The sequence below is a fragment of the Nicotiana tabacum genome, chromosome 21, assembly GCF_000715075.1.
Source record: "Nicotiana tabacum cultivar K326 chromosome 21, ASM71507v2, whole genome shotgun sequence".
In the NCBI taxonomy this organism is placed as follows: Eukaryota; Viridiplantae; Streptophyta; class Magnoliopsida; order Solanales; family Solanaceae; genus Nicotiana; species Nicotiana tabacum.
Genome location: NC_134100.1, coordinates 78,542,304 through 78,559,871, shown reverse-complemented (window position 1 = coordinate 78,559,871; position 17,568 = coordinate 78,542,304). Strand labels below are relative to the sequence as shown.

General features: G+C 40.2%; 1 non-coding gene across 1 annotated transcript; it reads right to left on the bottom strand.

The window, feature by feature from the left end:
* Positions 1 to 549: 549 nt before the first annotated feature.
* On the bottom strand, positions 550 to 656 carry LOC142175660 (small nucleolar RNA R71). Its single transcript, XR_012704753.1, has one exon. It is a non-coding gene; the product is annotated as a small nucleolar RNA R71 (small nucleolar RNA).
* Positions 657 to 17,568: the final 16,912 nt, after the last annotated feature.

Sequence of the window (17,568 nt, the reverse complement as noted above, 5' to 3'; positions counted from 1 at the left end):
GAAGCATTATCAGATCCTGAGAAAGTTTTCAAGGCATTGAATCGTGCAAACAAGAAGGACAAACAGCAACAGAACTCAACAGAACGAATCGAACTAGAAATGGATGACGTAATAAAAAATCCAAATAACAGAAATAATGCGAATGAACCGAGCAATCAGGGTGTGGCGCCTCTTATGCCAGAAGTAGCCTTGTATGATTGGGCACAACCCACCGACAAAAATCTGGCAACCGCAATTGCAGTCCCTCAAATACAAGAGGAATAATTTCAAATCACAAACAACAAGCTACATTTGTTGTAGAACAAGGGACTGTTTTCATGGTCTTACATTGAAGATCCTCAGCAGCATCTAAATAATTTCCTGTCGATATTTGTCATACAAAGGCAACCTAATGTGACACTGGAAGCAATAAAGCTATTATTGTTTCCATTCTTGGTGACGGGAGAGGCTCAGACGTGGCTTAATTCACTCCCCCATAAAATCCATCACTACTTGGGAGGAATTAGTCAAGCAATTTGTAAACAAGTCTACCCACCCAATAACACTACCAAACAAATTGATGAGATATTGAGCTTCAGGCAGAGACTAACAGAAACACTACAAGAAATGTGGGAGAGGTTCAAGGGTATGCTGGTTAAGTGTCCACATCATGGCATTACAGAGCAAATGTTGGGGCAGAGGTTATACATGGGTTTGGCAGACAGCTTAAAGGCCAATGTTGATGCTTCAGCGGGTGGAGCATTTTTGAGCAAATCATTCAGATAATGCAAGATCCTACTCGATAAAATGGCTCAAAACTCAGGATGGATGACAAGAGACTCTATGATCACTCCTGTAGTTCACTCTGTGGCTTTGGATCCAAACAACTCTATAGCCAAAAATATGGCCACTCTGATGACACAAATGAGTATCCTCACCAAGAAGATCGATGAATCAAGCCAGAAGCAGTAGGTACACATAGTTGATGCGACTAATGGGGGCTTATGTACACCATGCATTAACTAACCATATGCATGCTCGTGGAGTGCGGAAGGTGACAACCAGCACTATCAGGAAGATATGAACTATGTGGCCAACTATGGGAGACAGAGGCAAGGTGGTCAGAATTGGGGGCAATAGAATCAACAATATAGACCAGCATAACAGCAGTACAATAACAGCAACAATCCAAGAGCTATGCGACCACAGGGTCAAGTGGTGCCTTACCAAAGGCAACAAGGTTACAACCAGCAAAATCAGCAGCTGGCTTATCAACAACCTCAACAATAACAGATTGTGAGACAAGATGATGGGTTCACTGAACTTAAGGGAATACTTGACAGCAATAACAGAATGCTGCAACAACTGATTGGGCCCTCTGGAAAAATGCAAGAGAGAGTAGACTCACATGAATCAGCGATAAAGGCTATTGAGATTCAATTAGGACAGATTTATGTGGCTCTAAACAATCGTCCCCAAAGGACGTTACCTGCAGACACACAAGTCAATCCAAAAGATCAGGGCCCAAATCAGCTTATGACAGTGAGTCTACAAAATGGTAGAGACCTAGATCCGGAGCAAGAGATTGCTCACGAAAGCCGACCTACTAAAACACTTATGCCAGTACCCATTGAGATAGATGATTCAACAGGGTTAACTGAGGTGACGGTACAACATGCACAAGAGAGCACAAGCAAAGAAAAAAAGGTTGCGAAGAAGACTAAGGTAGCACAAGAAACGACAGTAGAAGTAGTGCCTGAGCAAGATAAAACTCAAATCACAGGAAAGAAGCAACTTCCAACATCATTCTCGCAGAGATTAGCAAAATATCAGAAGGACGAGCAATATAAGAAATTCATGGAGATATTAAAACAAATAAGGTGAACATTCCACTAATTGATGCGTTGCAAGAGATACCTGGGTATGCCAAAATGATGAAAGATTTAATGTCTCGGAAATTCGACTTCCAAGACCTATCCACTGTTATGGTCTGTAGTGTAGTCGTAAAGAGACCCATAGCTGAGAAGTTATCAGACCCAGGGAGTTTCACAATCCCATGCATGATAGGCAGCTATGATTTTGCTAAAGCATTGTGTGATTTAGGGGCAAGCATAAACTTGATGACCTTGGCTATCTACAAAAGGTTAGGCATTGGAAGAGCCAGACCCACATCCATGTTACTACAGCTAGCCGACCGGACAGTGAAATAGCCCTCTGGTATCTTTGATGATGTATTAGTACAGGTTGGGAAGTTTGTGTTCCCAGTAGATTTTGTCATTCTAGACTGCCGGGTTGACGAGGAGATACCCATAATTTTGGGAAGACCATTCTTGGCCACTGGGAAAGCTTTAATTGACTGTGAAACTGGAGAGCTCAAAATGAGACTAAATGATGAAGAGATAACATTCAACGTGCAGAAACCTATGCGGTGACCAAGTGAAATTGCTAACTGCTCTCTAATAGAAGTCGTGGATGTAATTTTGGAGGAGGAAGATGAGACCTTGAATGCTAAAGACCCTGTAATAGCTTGTCTCTTGAACTTAGATGAAGTAAATAGAGAGGATTTGGCGGAGTGGGTGCTGGCTCTTGAAGGCCAAGGGTTTTGGAAAAGAGAGTTCGAATTTGAGCCTTTGCACTTAGAAGAAAGAAAAATTCCTCCAGCTAAGCCATCGATAGAAGAGCCACCAAAGTTGGAACTGAAACCGCTACCACCTCACCTCAGGTATGCTTTCTTGGGACCTAACTCAACTTTACCTATTATTATCTCATCTGGTTTGTTAGATGTGCAGCAAGAACAACTTTTGCAGGTATTGAGTGAGTGCAAAACTGCAATTGGTTGGACCATTGCAGACATTAAAGGGATTAGCCCGACCTTCTGTATGCATAAGATTCTACTGGAAGATGACCACAAACCTTCCAGAGAACATCAAAGAAGTTTGAACCCCAACATGAAGGAAGTTGTGAAAAAGGAGGTGATAAAGTGGTTAGATGCGGGGATCATTTTCCCCATCTCCGACAACAACTGGATCAGCTCAGTCCAATGTGTGCCTAAGAAAGGTGGGGTGACTGTAGTGCAAAACGAGAACAATGAGTTGATATCAACAAGAACAGTCACAGGATGGAGAATTTGTATGGACTAGAGAAGATTGAACAAGGCCACCCCGGAAAGACCACTTTCCATTATCGTTCATTGATCAAATGCTAGATAGATTGGCTGGAAAGTACCACTTTTACTTTCTGGATGGATACTCGGGGTATAATCAAATCTCTATTGCCCCGGAAGATAGAGAGAAAACATCATTCACCTGTCCATATGGCGTCTACGCCTTCCGGAGGATGTCGTTCGGCCTGTGTAATGCACCTGCTACATTTCAAAGGTGCATGATGGCCATCTTCACTGATATGGTAGAGGACATCATGGAGGTCTTTATGGATGATTTTTAGGTGGTGGGAGACTCATTCAATGATTGTCTAAGGAATTTGAAAAGAGTGCTGAAAAGATGTGTCGAGACTAATCTGGTACTCAATTGGGAAAAGTGTCATTTCATGGTACATGAAGGTATAGTCTTGGGGCACCTAGTGTCGAGTAAGGGCATTGAGGTAGATCGTGCAAGGGTTGATGTGATCGAAAATCTTCCACCACCAACTTCTGTCAAAGCAATAAGAAGTTTCCTTGGCCACGCCGGGTTCTATAGACGGTTAATAAAATATTTTTCCAAAATTGCTAACCCCTTGTGTAAATTGCTTGAAAAAGATCACCCTTTTTGTGTTTTCTGATGACTGCAGGGTAGCTTTTGAGGAATTGAAGAAGTGGTCGGTGACAACACCTATCATAGTTGCACCTGACTGGGAGCAACCATTTGAGCGGATGTGTGACGCAAGCGATTATGCTGTGGGAGCAGTGCTTGGGCAGCTCAAAGAAAAAGTCATGCATCCAATATATTACGCAAGTAGAACTTTGAGTGGTGCACAACTAAATTACACAGTGACCGAGAAGGAGATGCTAGCAGTGGTGTTCGCATTTGACAAATTCAGGTCATACTTGATAGGCTCGAAGGTAATTATTTATACTGATCATGCTGCTCTCAGGTACCTAACTGATAAGAACGAGTCAAAGTCGTGCCTGATTTGATGGGTGCTACTGCTACTGCTGCAAGAATTTGACTTGGAAATCCGTGACTGAAAGGAAACGGAGAACCAAGTGGCTGATCACTTGTCTAGGCTGGAAGGAGCCGAAAAGAAGGTTGGGGGGAAGAGATTGTAGAGACTTTCCCGGATGAACAACTACTAGCCACGAGCCTTGAGATAGTGCCATGGTATGCTGACATTGCAAACTACCTGGCAAGCAGTATTGTTCCCTATGAACTTTTCTCTGTTCAAAAGAAAACGTTCTTTCATGACTGTTGCATGTATTATTGGGATGAACCTTATCTGTTCAGGATTTGTTTTGATAACATGATCCGGAGATGTATCCCCGAGATAGATCAATCTTTTATTTTGCAGGTTTGTCATGCGTCACTATATGGTGGTCACTTCGTGGGAGTAAGGATAGCTGCGAAAGTTCTGGAGTCGGGCTTCTACTGACCGACATTGTTCAAAGATGCACACTTATGGGTGAAGGGTTGTGACGAATGCCAACGAACTGGGAATATTTCCCGCCGACATAAGATGCCTATGAATCCAATTCAGGGGGTAGAAGTGTTTGATGTATGGGAAATCGATTTCATGGGGCCTTTCGTCAGCTCATACGGAAACAAGTACATACTCGTAGCTATGGACTACGTGTCAAAATGGGTGGAGGCTGCAGCGTTCCCTACAAATGATACAAAGGGGGTAATTGGTTTTTTGAGAAAGAAAACTTCACCCGATTTGGCGCTCCAAGGGCAATAATCAGTGACGGAGGCACTCACTTCTGTAATCGAGCCTTCGCAAAGTTGTTAGAAAAGTATGATGTACACCACAAGGTTTCCACCCTATATCATCCACAAACAAGTGGGCAAGTGAAAGTCTCGAACAGAGAGATAAAGAGCGTTTTGACAAAGACTGTGAATGCTACAAGAATGGATTAGGCGAGAAAGTTAGATGATGCACTCTGGGCCTATGGTACCGCTTTCAAAACTCCGATTGGCATGTCGCCGTAAAAATTGGTGTTTGGGAAGGCGTGTCACTTACCAGTGGAGATGGAGCATAGAGCTTTATAGGCATTGAGGTAGCTGAATCTCGATATAGAAGTTACGGGTACAAGTAGAGTCACATAGTTGCACGAGCTTGATGAGTTTCGCTATCACGCTTTTGAGAGCACAAGACTATACAAGGAGAGAATGAAGATGATGGATGATAAAAATATTCTTGAGTGGTGTTTTAAACCCGGAGATATGGTATTGCTATACAATTCAAGATTGAGGTTATTTCTGGAAAAATTAAAGTCAAGATGGTCAGGACCATTTCGTGTGGTAGAGATTCACCCTACTGCTTCCGTAGAGATTGCTACGGAAATGACTCTCGCATGTTTAGAGTAAATGGGCACAGGTTAAAACATTATTTGGGCATGGATGATGCGAAAGTAGTGTCGGTGACTCATCTGCTTGAGCCACCAATGTTGAGCGAACCTTAAGTGTGATTACCTGCGTCGTGCCGTGACATTAAATCAGGCGCTTCATGAGAGGAAACCCATTGTAATGTTATATTCGTCGTGCCGCGACGTTAACTAAGACGCTCGTTGGGAGGCAACCCACTTAGTAGTTGATTTTTAGTGTAGTTAGAATTTTTCTTTTTATTTTTAGGTACTAACAAGTTTGCAGGTGATTTTGGCATGCCGTACGGAGCACTGTGCGTCTCCTGAAGGAAACCTAGCATGGGATCTCGCCTCGCATGGGTTGAGGTGAGGTGTAACAGGCGATAGAGCTCGCCTCGCATGGGTTGAGGTGAGGTGTAACAGGCGATAGAGCTCGCCTCGCATGGGTTTACGTGAGCTGAAACTCGCGTTATATTTGGCGTCGCCAGGTAAAGGGACAGATGGTTCAAGCGACAAGCCTTGCGCAGCAAGGCCTCTAGCTCGCATAGGAACTCACGTCGCCAGGGCTAGGGAGCGGTAATAATGCAGGCGGCGCCAGGTAAGTATTTATAGGGCTTGTTTTAATTTTTGTTCCCTTATTTGCTTCTAACTCCGTCAATTAAACACCCAAAACAAAACAAAAACACAAAACCCTAACCTAAAACACTTCACTCCTCACAAAACACTCACGCAGATACACTGCCCTCACACACTCACGCAACACTGCCACCCCTTCCCCTCCCAACTCCATTGAAGTCAAGCAAGCTTCTCCTATTTCCTTCACTTGCAACAGCAGTACGAAGGCAAATTTATAGAAAACGTAGCGAAAAAGATTCCGACAATAGGGAAAATCGCAACCTTAGATCATTCCAATTCTTGTCTACAACCCGTAGTAGTTAGTTATTAATTTTTGCACTTTCATTACGTAATATTTAGTTAGTAAACATCCAAATTGCTACTTAAATATTTCTGAAGATTGATTGCGTGAGTTCGTGTGAGTCTAGTAGTTGTGTTTGATAGGTTAATTTCCTGTGGGATTCGACACCGGACTTATTAGCTGGAATATATTTGCAACGACCGCTTAGTCCTTTTTATAAGGCATAATTGGGCGTGATCAGTAGTCGACTAATTTGAGTTCTAGTCGGCTGGGTTTTTCAAGAATCGAATGAAAAAGATAAATTGTAGAAAGTAAATGACACACTATCTTTTTATACTAATTCAAATTCAGAGTGAATCCTACTTCCAGTCCCCTTGAGTTTCAAGGGTGATCTTTTTCAAGTCTGAAGTGGCTTAGTATATATGAGTTGATGTTGTTATACACCAACAACTTTTGTCACTCGTTCTTCTCTCTATAATTTATACAATGCCTCACCAATGTTCTTTTCTCTCTATCTCTTCTCTTCTTTGTTACACAAGAAATCTAGAGCAGATTACAGTATTTTATTTGAAGTAGAACAAAGAGATTGAAGTTGGTTTGATCAAAGTATATTGGCTTAAAGTATGGAACATATGTATATATATACTTCGTGAGGCCTTCTTGACTTTTGAATGACGTGAATCTTGAGAGATTGTGAACCCAAGGGAGTTGATCCTTGAACGGAATCATAAATTGATTCTTTTCAAGAATAAAGTCAAGTTTTTGTTCATCTTTCTTGATTTGTGGTCTTGGCAATCTTTTCATCCGCTAGGCATATCTTTTCGTTACTTGAGTAGTTTGCGATAGATCCCTTGATTTCTGGCTTCAACAATCTCCAGTTTAGCCCTTTGCGATCTTGTTTCCCTTTGATTTTGGGACCTTCCTATAATAGCTTCCGGCAGTCATTTATCGAATCATTGATTGATTCTTCTTCCGTATCTCCACTGCTTCTTCCTTTTTCATCTCTAACTATTATTGATTCTTTCCCTTGCATTGCTCCGGTAATAGATTTGTTTCTTTAATCTATTCTTGAATGGTATTGCTTTTTGATTCTTTTGTTTTATTCCTTGTGATCCTGTACCACATAAACCTTTTCTCATAATACATGAATATATTTGGCCCATTTCCGATTTATTTCATGTGTTTTCTAAAATGTCAAATACCTTGAAATACATTAAATTTGCTAAAACTACTAATATTATGAAATCGCAGAGTATTAAATAAGAAAATAAGACTACTTCCACGATTAGTGCGTTCAGCACTCGGACGCGGCCAATTGAATGCGGAGAAGCACCAAATTTTGGTTTTGTTTTTCAGAGAAGGGTTAAAAATAGTTTTACTTATTATTTATACCCTTCGTTATATTATCAGTCCACGATTCGTTATACTATCAGTCCACGAGTGCCTTCGACGTTACAGAATTAGTACAAAAATACCCCTTTGTCGTTAGGGTGCTCCACCATGGCCATTATCATCCAACATGGCCTGACATTTTGCTAAGATGGAAGCTACATGGAATGCCACCTCAGTACACCAACCCAATTTACTACCTCACTCTTCACCCTTCACTTTACAAGAGTGGGTTGCTCTAGTGGTGAGCACCCTCCACTTCCAACCAAGAGGTTGTGAGTTCGAGTTACCCCAAGAGCAAGGTAGGGAGTTCTTGGAGGGAGGAAGTCAAGGGTCTATCGGAAACAGCCTCTCTACCCCCAGGGTAGGGGTAAGATCTGCATACACACTGCCCTCCCCAGACCCCACTAGTGAAATTATACTGGGTTGTTATTGTTGTACTCTTGGCCAAATCGACCAACAAAACCATCATCCAAAACCTTAAGAAAAGATTAACCAACGCTAAAGGAAAATGGATTGAAATACTGCCTGAAGTCCTATGGGCGTACCGCATAACATCAAAATCCAATACCGGAGCAACACCATTCTCGTTGGTTTATGGCACCGAAGCTCTTATCCCGGTTGAGGTCGGAGAACCAAGCGTCAGATTTTGGTATGTGACAAATGAGTCGAATAACAAAATAATGAACACGAGCCTGGAATTATTTGATGAAAAACGAGAAGCATCTCTCGTCCGATTGGCCGCCCAAATATAGCGGACCGAAAGATACTATAATCGAAGAACCAATCTTCACCATTATAAAATCGAGGACTTAGTACTAAGGAAAGTCACCCGAAATCCAAATGAAGGGAAACTGGGTCCGAACTGGGAAGGACTGTATCAAGTTCTCGAAATCATCGGAAAAGGATCCTACAAGCTCGGTGTGATAAACGGAAAACAACTACCAAGCAATTGGAACGTGTCGCACCTAAAACGATACTACTGCTAAGGTACGACCCTCCAATATTCATTTATATTTTGAAACTAAGCCTTGCAGGAGTTCGACCAGGAACAGGGATGGATTATTCAACCTGAAGCCTTTAGGCCTGAAAGAACGTGTTGCACTCCTTTTCCCTTAGACTGGTTTTTTCCCAAATGGGTTTTTCGGCAAGGTTTTTAATGAGGCAACCATTGATCGTGCTAACTTAGAACAATTCAACAGTATCCAAGGCCTCTTTACAATCAACCTCGAATACTGGGGGGCATTGCCATCGAATAAATTAAGTTCGATACAAGAAAGTTACTTCATGTCAAACAGGGTCTCGATAGGAAAAAGTGTAAGGGCCAAATGTTCAAACGAACCATGCTCGCGTAGTTTTGCTCGAGCCCTAGCACAAAACATGAACACATGTATAATGACTTATAAAGAGAAACTTCTTCTTTACCTTAGTCTCATATCTCAGAAAGTTCTTTCTACTTCATGTTCAAACAGGCTTAAGGGCCGACCATGACCGGAGGAGTTTGAAAAATGAGGAGTTTTCAAAATTACCCCATAAATCAGGGACTGCCAACTGAAAAATCAACGAGATCAATCTCCATAAAAGCTAAGGGCTACATTACTAAGAGTTCGAGCAAACACTCACTCAACTATTAAGCTTACAGGCTACATTACTTCGAGTTCGAGAAAACACTCACTCGACCATAAAGCCTACGGGCTACTCTTACTTCGAGTTCGAGCAAACACTCACTCGATCATAAAAGCCTAAGGGCCACATTACTTCGAGTTCGAGCAAATACTCACTCGACTATTAAGCCTAAGGGCTATATTACTTCGAGTTCAAGCAAACACTCACTCGACTATTAAGCCTAAGGGCTACTCTTACTTCGAGTTCGAGCAAACACTCACTCGACCATTAAGCCTAAGGGCTACTCTCAATCACTCACTCGACTATTAAGCCTAAGGGCTACTCTTACTTCGAGTTCGAGCAAATACTCACTCAACCATAAAAGCCTACGGGCTACATTACTTTCGAGTTCGAGCAAACACTCACTCGACCATAAAAGCCTAAGGGCCACATCACTTCAAGTTCGAGCAAATACTCACTCGACTATTATGCCTAAGGGCTACTCTTACTTCGAGTTTGAGCAAACACTCACTCGACCATTGAACCTAAGGGACATATTACTTCGAGTTTGAGCAAACACTCACTTGACTATTAATCCTAAGGGCTACTCTCACTTCTAGTTCGAGCAAATACTCACTAGACTACAAAGCCTAAGGGCCACATTACTTCGAGTTCGAGAAAATACTCACTCGACCATAAATCCTAAAGGCCACATTACTTCGAGTTCGAGCAAAAAACACTCACTCGACCATAAAGCCTATGGGCTATATTACTTCGAGTTCGAGCAAACACTCAATCGACTATTAAGCCTAAGGGCTACTCTTACTTCAAGTTCGAGCAAATACTCACTCGACTATAAAGCCTAAGGGCCACATTACTTTGAGTTTGAGCAAAATACACTCGACCATAAAGACCAAGGGCTACTCTTAATGAGATTTCGGGAAAATGCTCACTCGGTTATAAAGACTACAAGGTCCGACTTCGACCAAATTGCCTAAAGCCTCGAACTTATGAAAAATTTCATAAGGCATGAATGAAACAAAATCTTCACAAGGCAGAAAATGAAACAAAGACAGGCCTGGAAAGGAAAAGATCTTTATATATATATAAAAGTATTTACAAGTTCCGATCAGGACCCTACACAAAAAGATCAAAAATGAAAAATCCCTAAGGTTCCTGATTTTCTCCGGGGGCAGTCTCTTCTCCATTAAACTCCTCCTCGTTCTTAGGCCCACTCTTGCTCTCGTCATCATCATCATCATCATCGGGAGCCAGGGCTCCAGTATCAGCTTCAAGCTCTTTAGCCTTTATTATCTCTTCGGTAAGATCGAAACCTCGAGCATGGATCTCCTCGAGGGTTTCCTTTCGAGATTGGCATTTGGCGAGTTCAGCAACCCAATGTGCTCGAGTTTGAGTGGTCTCGGTTTCCTCTCTCGCTTGTACTTGAGCAGCTTCAGCATCAGCCCGGTAGACGGTCACGATCTCCTCTGCCTCGACCTTTGCCTTTTCGGCTTCAAACTTGGCCTTTGCAAGACTTCGAGATCCTCGGAGGATAATATTCTTCCTCGGCTTACGAACCACCTTCTTCTTAGTTTCCAGATCCTCGGAGGTTGAGATCTTTTTCCTCTTTTTGTCCTTCACCGGTTTCGGTGCCGGGATCGAGGTCCCCTCCTCACCAGATAAGGGCCTCATAACAGCATCTTTGCTGAGGCCTGTATAAAAAGAAAATAAGTAATAAATGCTTTACAAAGTCAACAAAGACGCGGGAAAGAAGCTTACCATGTGTTTTGGCCTTCCATCGACCCTTTGATAAACACGAGCACTCGGCACATGTAGAGGTCGAGACCAGGTCCCGTACCCAGCTCTTAAGGTTAGGAATTGCACCAGGCATCCAAGAAACCACTACATCACGAAAAGGATATCAGTGAGAAAGAAACGAAGGAGCAAAACAATAGGAGCTAAAAGAAGGATTGTACTTACGCTTCATGTTCCATTTCTCGGGAAACGACATCTTCTCGGCCGGGATAAGGTCGGAAGTCTTCATACGAACAAACCAGCTCATCCAACCTCGGTCTTTATCCTCATTTATGCTCGAGAATAGTACTTTGGTAGCTCGGCATTGGAGTTTTATTAACCCACCTCGATAGAGGCGTGGGCTGTATAGCCTGATGAGGTGGTCGAGGATGAAAGGCATCCTCTCGACTTTGCTCATGAAAAATCGGAGCAGAATAACGATTCACCAAAATGAAGGGTGGATTTGGCCTAGGGTTATTTGGTACTGGCGGCAAAAGTCAATGACAACGGGGTCGAGGGGGCCCAACGTGAAAGGGTAAGTATAAACACTTAAAAACCCTTCCACATAGGTGGTGATATCTTCTTCGGGAGCCGAGATCACCACTTCTTTTTCCCCCAGTTGCAATCTTTCCTTACCTGCTCAAGGTGTCCCTCAGTCATCGAGCATATGTACCTCGATACTGGCTCATATTGACCAGGAACTGACGAGGCTTTATCGATCTTAAAATCAGAAGTGAGAACACACCCCCCGGGGACGCACTTCTCATGTCGTGGCTCTACCGGTATTTTGTCGCTGGTAGGCCGCGAAGAAGAAGCACTTTCTTTTTTAGGAACGATTTTTGACGTTTTCGCTATTTGGATTTAAAGATTAAAAATAGAAGGAGATGACAAAGATTTGGTGTTCTAAAGAGAGATTTTGTAGTGAGAATCACAGATTTACAGATGAAGAACTCAGAAGATACAAAAAAGAACTTAGTAGATTTGGTAATTGGAGATTTGAAAGTAAAAAATGGTGAATAGAGGAGCTATTTATAGAGTTAGCAAGGACGGTTCAATATCAGTAGTGGCCGACCATCGTCCGACACACATTTAATGCCTTGGTTACTGAACTGACGGGACATCTATCACGTACGTCATGGTTGGGCTTGTTGCAAACGTCAGTGTATATATAGTCATGCCGTTGGAAAATCATGTTGTTTCTTGCCACATCCTTTCCGAGAAACGAGGGGACTATCTGTATATAGTCAAAATTGGTTTCGACCTTCGTATAATTGGTCAAGATTGGAACATAATAGACCGAAAAGCATCTCCATAATATCGAAATGAGATCTGAAGCCAGGTTACCAAGCTCAAGTTTCAGGAACCGGTAAAATACTGAGATCGAAGTCATTATCTAGTTCGAGTCCAAATCGAACTATGATGTGAAGTGGTGTTATCGAGCTTAAGAGCCAGAGACCGACTAATCCCGAGCCCGACTCAATACCGAGCCCCGAGTCAATATAGAGCTCTAAATCTAGAGAGAATCAAGAGCCGTTACAGCCGCACCAAGGGAGAGAATCTCGGCGGGAATTAGGGAAAAGCTAATCTATCATGGGATCCCCACTATGTATTTTTAATTATATCCAAAGTAGGATCCCTCCACTATAAGAGGGATGACTATTATTTCTGTAAGAGGCATCCAACATTAAGGCATTCATACACTCTCATATTCAGATATTATTGATATTCACAGACAAATACAATAGATATTATCCTTTTGTGAGCTTGGTACATTGATTCATCTTGCTTGTTTATAAATCATTCTTCATTCAATTTGATTTGTATTTCATTCTTTTTTTACAGTCAATATTCGATATATTTCTACTTACTTTCCGATTTGTGCCAAGTTATACCATGTATCCTTGGAACTACGTATAAATTCAATTCTATCCGTTTTTCGGATAAACAGAACTGCATTTATGTTAATCAAAACTGACAAATTTATGTGATAATTCTAGTGGCGCTTTCCAGTGAAAGATGGTTGATATATATATACTTCATACTGTTCTTGAACATGCATTCTGTACGATCATCTCCACATAAGGTTGTTTTCCATTACTTTTTGGTGTAGAATCTATAGATACTTTTAATATTATGTTCCGGTTTTAGGTTCCTGAATCGTTCTATCATGCTTATGTGTTAGCAGGCGTAGTATACCAATTTTATTGGTTATACCAAAACCTTAAGGGGAAGAGACGGTTATGTTAATTTCTAGCTATTTTTTTTTGGTTTTCTGCAGATTGTGATACAAACCTGAATATTTGGCAAAGAGTGGAGCAAACAACAACAACAATAACCCAGACAACAATTTCTAACGGTTATGTTAATTTCTAGCTATTACAGATTGCTTCGCACTTTTTCACGATATTGCTCCTCCGGCTAGCAGGAATAAATAACCAAAAGTGGATTTTCTTGTATCCAAACAACTAGCATAATCTGAAATATGAATATCCAATCACGTCAAGATGATCGGATCTTCTATAATTGAGCATATAATCTTTTGTTCCTTACAAGTATCGCAACACTTTCTTTGCAGCCCTCCAGTGGTCCATTCCCGGATTACTTTGATATATGTCCAGCATTCTAATATCAAAACTAATGTGTGGCCTTGTACATGTCTGGGCATACATTAAGCTCCCAACTATAGATGAATAAGGAATATCTTTCATTTGCATAAATTGCACTTCATTCTTTGGACATTGATAGAGACTAAATGTATCTCCTTTTCTGAATGGAATGGGACTTGATGAGCATTTTTTCATTTTAAATCTCTCTAACACTTTATTAATATAGGCTTTTTGAGACAACCCTAATAATCCTTGTGATTTACTTTGGAATATTTCTATCCCGATCACATAGGATGTATCTCCCATATCTTTCAATTCAAAGTTATTAGAAAGATATTTCTTACTGTCATGCATCATACCAAGTTAATTTCATCAACTATTCTTTCCTCATCATCTGACTCAATATAAACAGCACACCTATCGTGACCTTTATATATATATATATATATATATATATATATATATATATATATATATATATATATACGCGTATATAATGGATCAACAGTGATTTTCTTAAATCCAAAGGTGATAATAGTTTCATTAAATTTATGATACTATTGCCGGGAAGCTTGTTTAAGTCCATACATTGATTTCTTAAGTTTACACACCATGTGTTCCTTTCCTTTAATGGAAAACCCTCTTGGTTGATCCATAAAAACTTCTTCCTCTAAATTTCCATTCAAAAAGGCGGTTTTCGCATCCATTTGATGTAACTCTAAGTCATAATGAGCCACTAAAATCATTAAAGTTTTGAGTGAGTCCTTTCTAGATATAAGTGAAAACATATCTTTATAGTCAATTCCATCTTTCTGAGTAAAACCTTTGGCAACAAGTCTGGCCTTGTGACGTTCGGTGTTGCTGTTTGAGTCGCGTTTGGTCTTAAAGACCCATTTACACCCAACTCTTTTGCAACCTTCTGGTAATTCAACAAGGTCCTAGACCTTATTTTGTTCCATAGACTTCAACTCATCTTTCATAGCATCTAACCATTTATCCGAATTATTACTTTTAATGGCATATAAAAATAAAACTGGATCATTATGAATTTCAAATTCAATTATTGACTCATGTAGATAAATTAAATAATCATCTGAAATAGAAAATCTCTATTGCCTTTGAGACCTTCTTAATTCTACTCCTTGTGGTTCATCTACTGTAAGTTCATTATTTGTAACTTCATTTTAGTAGTAAAATTATTTATTTATTGTTCTTGCTGGTTGTTAAGTTGTACAACAACTTCAAGAACAATAAGTTTAGAAAAAGTGCAGAGTAGAGGAGCTTTAACCCTCACTTCTCTAATTTCCATATTACATGGTTTTTCACTCCCACTAATTTCACCATTCACAATGAACTTAGCATTTCTATTTTCAACTATTCTCATACTGTGATTAGGAGAATAAAATCTACACCCTTTTGATTTTTATGGATAACCAATAAAGAAACCACTAGTTATTTTTGAATCTAGTTTCTTTTCTCGTGGATTATAAATTCTTATTTCTGCCGAGCAACCCCAAACATGCAGGTGCCTCAAACTAGGTTTTCTACCAGTCCAAAGTTCAAAAGGAATCTTTGGGACTGCTTTGCTAGGAACCTTATCTAGTAAGTAAACGACAGTTCTTAATGCATACATCCATAATGAGATGGGTAAAGATGAATTACTTAACATACTCATAACCATATCCATTAGTTTACGATTATGCCTTTCTGCCACACTATTTTGTTATGGTGTGCTAGGTATTATGAATTGAGCACATATATCACATTTTTCAAAAAATTTAACAAATGGACCCGGTTGTTATCCAGGTTCGTCATATCTTCCATAATACTCACCACTTCTGTCTGACCTAATTATTTTTTCCTTTTTGTCTAGTTGTCTTTCAACATCATTAATAAATATCTCTAAGGCATTCACTGCTTGAGATTTTTCATGTAACAAATAGACATATCCATAACGTGAAAATCTATCAATAAAGGTGATAAAGTATCTTTTCTTACTGAAAGAAGTGACATCAAAAAGACCACAAATATCGGTATGTATAATTTCAAAAAGTTGTGTGCTCCTTGTGGCTCCTTTCTTTGCGTGTTTTATTTGTTTTCCTTTAATACAATCCACAAATATATTAAGGTCCGGAAAATCCAAATCTGGAAAGATTTCATTCTTAACTAATCTTTCTAGTCTTTTTTTGGATATGTGACCTAAATATTTATGCCATAAGTAAGCAAAATATTTATTCACCAAACTACGTATGGTTCCAACATTATGATACATAGTTAAGAGGGTTTCAGCAAACAGATTATCCAGGTTCAATTTGTATAAACTATCATAAATAATTGTGAAGACCCGATTGGTCATTTATAGTGTTACCTTTCGTTTCTGTGCTCCTCGACCTCGAATAGCTTTGTTTAGCCCTCCTTGATTTACGTGCACAGTCCGTGTCTATTTTCAAAATTATTTTATGTAAAAAATCTAAGAAAAAGTGAAATTTAGCCTTAAAACTAATTTGAGTTGACTACGGTCAATGTTTTGTGCTAACGGACCTAGATTAATATTTTAACAATTCCGGTGGGTCCGTATCATAATTTGGGACTTGGGCATATGCCCGAAATCGAATTCAAAAGTCTCTAACTTGATTTAACGTAATTTGTTGAAAACTAACAATTTAAAGGTTTAAAGAATTTCTAAGTTTGACCGTAGGTTGACTTTGTTGCTACCGGGTTCAGATTACTGTTCCAAAACTTGATATAGGTTTATTTCGGTATTTATGGCTTGTATGCAAAATTTGGTGCAAAATGAAGTTTGTTTGACACGATTCAGACGTCCAGTTGAAAAATTGAAAGTTCTTAAGTTTTTTGAAATTTCATTCGTTTTGGTGTCTGATTCATAGTTCTAGGTGATATTTTGGAGCTTTGATCGTGCAAGCGAGTTCGTATGATGTTATTACACTTGTGTGCATATTTGATTTGGAGCTCGAGGGGCTTGGGTGAGTTTTGGATAGGCTACGGAGTGATTTTTGAACTTAGAAAAGTGCTGGTGCATCAGGTCAGCAAATCTCGCATTTGTGAGGACCTTTTCGCAAATGCGAGGTCAAGTTTGCATATGCGAAGTTAGTGGGGGCTAGGTCAGCTTCGCTTTTGCGAAGTGAAGTCCGCAGATGCGAAGGGGGAAGGTTCGCATTTGCGAACTTTTGTGTCGCATTTGCGACAAAAGGAAGACTGAGGCAAACTTGCATTTGCGAGTCGATTGTTTGCATTTGCGGATAGTCTTGGTTTGAATTTGTGATAAAGTTGTCGCATTCGCGACGAAAGAAGGCTCTATGACTTTTTCTCTTTTGCGAAGAGTTGATCGCGTTTGCGATCATCGCAATTGCGAACTATGTATCGCAATTGCAATAAATACAGCTGGGTAAAAGAGGGGTAAAACGGAATTTAGCTCATTTCTTTCAAACTCTCAACCCTAAACACCTTAGAGGTGATTTTTCCAAGACATTTTCTTCCTAAATACATTGGTAAGTGACTTTAATCTACTTCCTTTCAATTACCCATTACATTTCATAAGATTTCGACATCAAATCTAGGATTGTCATGGTAGAAATTAGGGATTTGGGTAGAATTAGGAATTTTTTGTAAAATTGGGATTTAAACCTCGAATTGAGGTCGGATTTCGAATTGAATTACATAACCGGGCTCGGGGGTGAATGGGTAATCAGATTTTGGTTCGAATCTCGGGTTTTGACCAAACAAGCCCGGGGTTAACTTTTGTT